This window comes from Halichoeres trimaculatus, unplaced genomic scaffold (genome assembly GCF_033239565.1).
Source record: "Halichoeres trimaculatus isolate MK-OKI-2021-1 unplaced genomic scaffold, fHalTri1.1 fHalTri1_scaffold_4, whole genome shotgun sequence".
NCBI classification, from domain to species: domain Eukaryota; kingdom Metazoa; phylum Chordata; class Actinopteri; order Labriformes; family Labridae; genus Halichoeres; species Halichoeres trimaculatus.
This window is the reverse complement of record NW_027437182.1, coordinates 38,089,597-38,096,387: the sequence shown is the minus strand read 5'-3', so window position 1 is coordinate 38,096,387 and position 6,791 is coordinate 38,089,597. Positions and strand designations below refer to the sequence as shown.

Sequence of the window (6,791 nt, the reverse complement as noted above, 5' to 3'; positions counted from 1 at the left end):
TGTATTCATGCATTTCCAGAGGAACTTAAAGATAGGACCTGGGATGCTGTGAAGTTCAATGTGAAGAACCGTATAGACGCTTGGAAGCGGCAATCTACAAAGAAATGCTGGTAGATGCTGCAAGTTGATTATTTCTCTCTTTTTTTATATTTGAATGAGAGGTTGTTAATGCAGCTCTCAGAAAGTGACCGTTTGATTTGTGTCACCTGAAGCTGTGTTTGGAGTTCCTCTAACAGCAGTGATCTGCTCAGGTTATTATTTTGCACTTTATTTAGATTACAGCTATAATTAACTTGCACTTTATTTATGTAACAGCTGGAATTAATTTGCACTTCAGTTATTTAACAGCTGTAGTTAATTTTGTACAAGTAGTGTAGAGTGGGAGAGAGGAAAGGAGAGGTGAAAAGTAAGTAGGGAAGAACAAGGAAAGTAGAGTGGGGGATAGGAAGGAAGAAGGAGAGGGAGGGAAAAGAAAGAAGATACAGAAGGTAAGAGGAGATTAAAGAAGATAAGGCGAGAGATATAAAGGAAGGAAGGAAAGAAGGACAAGTTAAAACACATTGGGTTAGTTTGTTCTTTTAAGTACCAGCTGAGTGATTTGCTGATGTACAGAATCTTTTATCATTCATCTAATGAGTTTCACAGTTTGTTGCCTGCTGTTAAAAATAAAAAGTGACAGACATTTCAGCAGACATTTGTGTTATCTAATTTAGTCGTTTTTAATACTTTATTTTAGACTTTTCATTCTTGCAAAAACAGTACAACTTATTCCCTCTAAACTCAGTGAAAAGGAACATTAAGAAAATGCAACAGTAACTTGATAGAAATATAGGTGGTGCTGGTTTGGCAGAGTGGTTAGCAACCAAGCATCCCATGTACTTGATTCTGCCAGCCCGGGTTCGAGTCCCGTCCGTCACCAATTTGTGGAGTGTCTTCCCCTACTCTCTCGCCCCCTTTCAAGGGCCTGTCCACTGTCTCTTTCCTGTCAATGGAGGCACAAAATGCCCCAAAAATACTTGTTAAATAGACATATATGATAAAATTATTTGATGTATTCAACAAGAAGGAAAGGGAAAATAATGGCAAATTGATTTTACAAAGAAACACAAATTACATTGAGATACATATTACCAAGATGTCACTGTACCTGAACTCATTAGCATTGTTTTATACTCAGGCCAGTTCAAAGGCTAAGGCTACATGGTTAAACAGTCCACGGCTGGTAAGGGTAATGTTTCTATGTATTCAATAAAGGACTGCCAGATTTTTAAAAAGGTATATTTTTTCTCATGACGTATGTGATCATCTCCAAAGGCAGACAAGTCATCATTTCTGATGTCCATCTTGATAAAGACTCAGACTTCCAGGGACAGCAAGGGCTAAATCGATAAATTTCTGAGAATTCTGAGTTAGTTTTAGGTTTGTTACATTTCTGAGAAGACATAGTCCAGAATGTAATGGAATTAATGTATTCATGATTTTAGTCAGTGTGTCACATATGTCACACCAAAATGTAGTAACTTTGGTACATTGCCATGTGCAATGTAACATGGTGGCCTCAGCGATACAAACACTGAAACAGACATTGGAGATTGTGGGTTTGTACCCATGCAATTTTTGTGAGGTGATAAATCAACCCTGACTTTAATAATTTTATGAAACTTGAACCATGATTGAACCAGATGAATAGTGAGTGGATTTTTGGTTTTACTTTTGACAATTTTTGAGTTCCATTTATAAAGTTATTTCTCATCTCTTCTTCAAAGTCATAAAGTTGTTTGTGTACATGAGGGGGCAGAATCTGGTTCAAGCAAAGGATCTGGTAATCATTTTTTTATGAAACCTTTTTGGTCTTTTTTGATAAGTTTGGGGAGGAGCCTGTCTAATCTGTTAGTCAAGGTTTTAGAAATAATCTGGAGGTCTGTATTGAGAAGGCTAATTGGTCTATAGGAGGAGCTCTTTTGGGCGTCTTTGTTTTTGTCTTTGACGGATAACTGTTAAGGTTGTAGAGAAAGAATTTGGTGAAGTTTGAGTTTAAGCAGCCAAATTTAAGACACCCATAAAAAGACGGACAAGCAGGTCTTTAAACTCCTTAAAAATTCAGGAGGGAAACCATCTTCACCTGGTGACATGTTAGGGTTCAGTGAGAAGATGGCTTTTTCAATTGCTTTCTGGGTGAGGGGACAGTTTAATTCCTCCTGATCTTCTGATGATCTCTAATTCCATATTAGCTAAAAATGAATCAGTCTTATATTGGTCATCTGGGGGATATGATTTGTATAATGTAGAGTAGTATTTTTGAAGCAGTCAATTTATTTTAAGTTTCCTGTAATCATCCCATTTTCAGTTTCTATGGAATTGATGGCTCTTCATGTCTCCTCTTTCATCAACTGCCAGGCCAAAACTTTCTGTGCTTTTCCCTCATACATAATTTCTCTGTTTGGGTATAAAGATTTTCCTTCTGTTCTATAAGTGTTCAGTATGCTATATTTAAGATTTTTACTTACTAATATTCAATATGTCCCTCTGGAGCACGACCAGTCTCTATTTCAATTAAATAGTGGGAAAATGTCTATTTTTCCCACTATTTTCCATTACAGTCCCCTACCGTCCCCATGGTGTTGGAAAAGTGAGACGCAATAAGTGAAAAATTAGAAATGAGAAATCTTTTTATTTCAAGTGATAAATGAAAATCTAAAATTGAAAAAGATTTTTTAGACTTAGAACCATGGCTGTATCTTCATTAGAAAAGGTGGTCCCCAGCAGGCATGTCTACGTCCACTGTCCTCACCAGGCCAGATAAACGAGTATGTGTGTGTGTGTGTGTGTGTGTGTGTGTGTGTGTGTGTGTGTGTGTGTGTGTGTGTGTGTGTGTGTGTGTGTGTGTGTGTGTGTGTGTGTGTGTGTGAGAGCCTTATCACAGAGCTTGATAAAGTCATCCTTTTCTAATGTCCTCAGCACTCTGACTAAGGCTCCATTTTCATGACAACAGTTTATCCAAAAATGCTAAAACACATCAAAAAAAATCTGCATTAACACAGAAACACTGAAGAACTCAGAACGCTGGGGTCAGCATTCCAGGCCTGTAGTTGGCACTATAGCTATATTGTCTTTTCGTAGATCTCCACTGAAGTAGAGTTGGGCTGATCATCTGGTTTATTGGTGAATGCTAAGAGCAAAAGTGGTGTATTTTGTTGAAAGACAGTCAGCAGATTCTGCAGCAGATGCACAACATGGTCGATCACGCCAATCCTAACAACACTACTGATGTACTGTTGTATGGGCTTGCACAAAGCGGAGTGTGACATCAGCGTTTCCTCTCAAAACACCACGGTGGCTCCAGCATTTTAGAAAAATACCTCTCTGGAGGCCATTTTTAAAAGTTTGCATTTTAGGTCGCTGTTTCTGTGTAAATGTTTTACTCTAAACCACTGTCGTGTAAAAAGCCCCTAAATCACCACAGGATTCAGACTTTTACAGTTTCCTTTTTGGGATCCAAGACTCTTTTAACTTTGTACAAACATACAGAACAGAACACACACACACACACTTACACACACAGGCCATGGAGATGTGCATGAAGCCCTTGCTGCATGTAGAGTGTGTGAGTGTCCTGAGGATGAATGCTGCTCTGGAAGGAAAGCCTTTTAGCACCCTGTGGTCTGCTGGACCGCTGCTCTGTCTGAACTCTCACACAGAGGACAGGCTGCTTGCAGTCAGCGCCCTGTGGTATCCCAGTCGATACAGACCTCTAAAAGCCTGACAAAGAGTGTGTGTGTGCGTGCATGTGTGTGTGCAGGGGTCCTTTAAAATCCTCTCCCCAACTGTGAGCTGATTTTAGTCATTTAGATCTGCATCACATATCAATGCACTTTAGGGGAACATGCACAGGTACATGCATTATCCGTGTGTGTGTGTGTGTGTGTGTGTGTGTGTGTGTGTGTGTGTGTGTGTGTGTGTGAGTGTGTGTGTGTGTGTGTGTGTGTGTGTGTGTGGGTGTGTGTGTGTGTGTGTGTGTGTGTGTGTGTGTGTGTGTGTGTGTGTGTGTGGGTGTGTGTGTGTGTGTGTGTGTGTGTGTGTGTGAGCAGGCAGGTAATGATGGTTTGCTAAAGCACAGCTGCACCCTGTCAGAGCGGAACCCCTCTGTGCTATCCATCATAGTGCTGCTGCTAATGATACCAATGCATACAGCAGCACAGAGAGGGAGGAGGTGGGGGGGCGAAAAAAGGACAGGGAGGAGAGAAAGAGGAGAGGGAGGGATTGAAATAGATAGAACGACACAAATGTAGCTGTTATTAAAGTACTGTACACTGTGCTATTTACAAATCCCTGCTACGCCAATGAAGATAATTTGGATTAACGTTTAAAACAGAGAGGTGGGGGATGAAAGACAGAGAATGGGAGGAGGAGGAGAAGGAGGAGGGAGCTGCTCAAGAAGATGCAACCAGCATGAAGAGTGGAGGAAATGTGCTGTCGTAGGCCGAGCAGAGCGAGGATCTGTGTGACTGGAATAGGCAATCTGATCTACACACACACACACACACACACACACACACACACACACACACACACACACACACACACACACACACACACACACACACACACACACACACAGCTCACTGCATGTGTGTGGATTAATATTAAAGTCCAGTGTTGCTCCTGTTGGACTTGACCTCCGTTTCTGGGGAAGAAGACACGTATCTGCACTTCCACAGATTGTGTTTTCTTCCTTCAGGAAAGCTTTCTGGATGAATTCTAAAAATTCACCCCACGTCCACGGGAGACATGGGAGAGAATTTAGACAGAAACAGGGGAGATTATTCATATTTCAGCAGCAGGGCGGCCTGTTCCTCCGATGTCTCTGTAAAATGAGGGCTTTAGTGAGTTTTCACATGCGTCCTGTGGAATAACTGAGGAAAAGTCTCCAAACCCAGAAAGCCTCTCCAGCCCAGTCCAACAGGCTTTTCATTCAGTGTCAGACAGAGAAATCATCCCCACATCAAGCTCAGAGTTCAGTGTTCAGACAGACAAAAGGATGAAGACTGTGTGGAGCTTCCTCACATGCTGCAGTATTCAGGAGGAGAAACGCTCCTTAGTGTTTAAAGACACCTGAAGCTTTTTCATTTCAACAAAGATATGTTTAAGACATCAGGGAGCTGCAGGCAGTTAGTCAGAGAACACTCAACGTTAAAGTAGTCACCATGAAACCAGCTGTTGATGATCCTCCTCTCTCCAGGTGTCAGAGCATCTGAACCCTCAGTCCCCTCTGCAGACCTGTCCCTCTCTGCCCTGTATGGCCTGATCTCTGCACAGAGTCTGATCCACATCAGCCTCAGGGACACAGGTCTAAGCAGGGACAGATGGACTCCTTACGTCAGTCAGAGAGGATGCTGAGTCTCATGGAGACTTTAACATAAAAAAGACATCAACACCAGAATCACCATGAGCATTCACTTTGACCATGAGATTCAAAATATTCAAGTCCGTCTTTCTGAGCGCCTCGTGTGTCAGCATGTTAGGGATCGGCCTTTCAAGCAACAGCCCTATTCAGTATTCACTGGTTACTAATAGAGCTGCACAATTATCGCAATCGCAAACAAAATCGCGATGTCAGCACGTGCGATTGTGCGATTATTAAAAAAAAGTGTAAAAAAAAAAAATGAGCGTGTGTGTGTGAGTGAGAGAGCGAGCGTGAGATGACCAATCAGTCACTGTTACAACTGGTCATGTGACTACCTGGTACGGCAGGTCAATCAGACAACATGGAGGATGAAGAAGTAAGTACGGCTCTCGTGGCGAAAAGAAACTTTACCTCAGCTATTTGGCGTTATTTTGGTTTCCGTTTAAATGACACCGAGCAAAAAGATGTCATTTGCAAAACATGCAAAGCAAAAGTGGCTACCTCACGTGGCAACACGACAAATTTATACCAGCACCTGAAACAGCACAGGGACAAATATGAGGAGTGCAAGCAGCTCAAGCATCTCCGAGTTCAGGCGATCCCCAGCGAGCCTGCAACTTCCCAAGCAAGCCAACAAAGCACGCTTCCACAAGTGTTTGAGAGCATAACACCATACGAAAAAAACGACACAAAGACACAAAGCCATCGCCGACGCCATCACTTACTACTTGGCAAAGAACATGGTGCCCATCTACACTGTGCAAAAAGAGGGATTTCGCAAAATGGTCAGCACGTTGGACTCCAGATACGAGCTCCCTGGGCGGAACTTTTTCAATGACACAGCAATCCCTCAACTTCATTGCAAACGTCGACGCGAGGTTCAAGCTGACATGGCCACGGTAAAGTACTTTTCAACTACTGCAGACCTGTGGTCAAGTAGGACAAGTGAACCATACATCAGCCTCACCGGGCACTATTTTGATGATAACTTTGACCTGAAAAGCCGCAGACATCATATTTCCCCGGAGACCACGACGTAAGAAACATAGCTGCAGGCTTGAAAGAGAGGTTGGCTGTGTGGGGCTTGTCTGAGGAGCGTCAGGTCGCCATCACAACAGACAACGCGAGTAACATCATTAAAGCGGTAGATGATAACAACCAGTGGGAGAGGGTCCACTGTTTTGGACACAGACTACACCTTGCCATAGGAAAGTTAAATTGATGTAATCAATGTATCGATCTACAGTACACTAATTTAAGTGCCTATCAGTCTGTGGACTTTAAACTTGTTTTGCATCTATCATTATCATTATTGTTGTTGTTGTTGTTGTTGTCGTTGTTGTTGTTGTAGGCAATTTTCACAACAGCCAATTTGTGTCTAAAAGGC

At 42.2% G+C, this 6,791-nt stretch overlaps 1 protein-coding gene across 6 annotated transcripts in view; it reads right to left on the bottom strand.

The window, feature by feature from the left end:
• Positions 1 to 6,791, bottom strand: part of dab1a (DAB adaptor protein 1a) — a 381,277-nt gene that overhangs the window by 113,694 nt on the left and 260,792 nt on the right. The window lies entirely within an intron of this gene.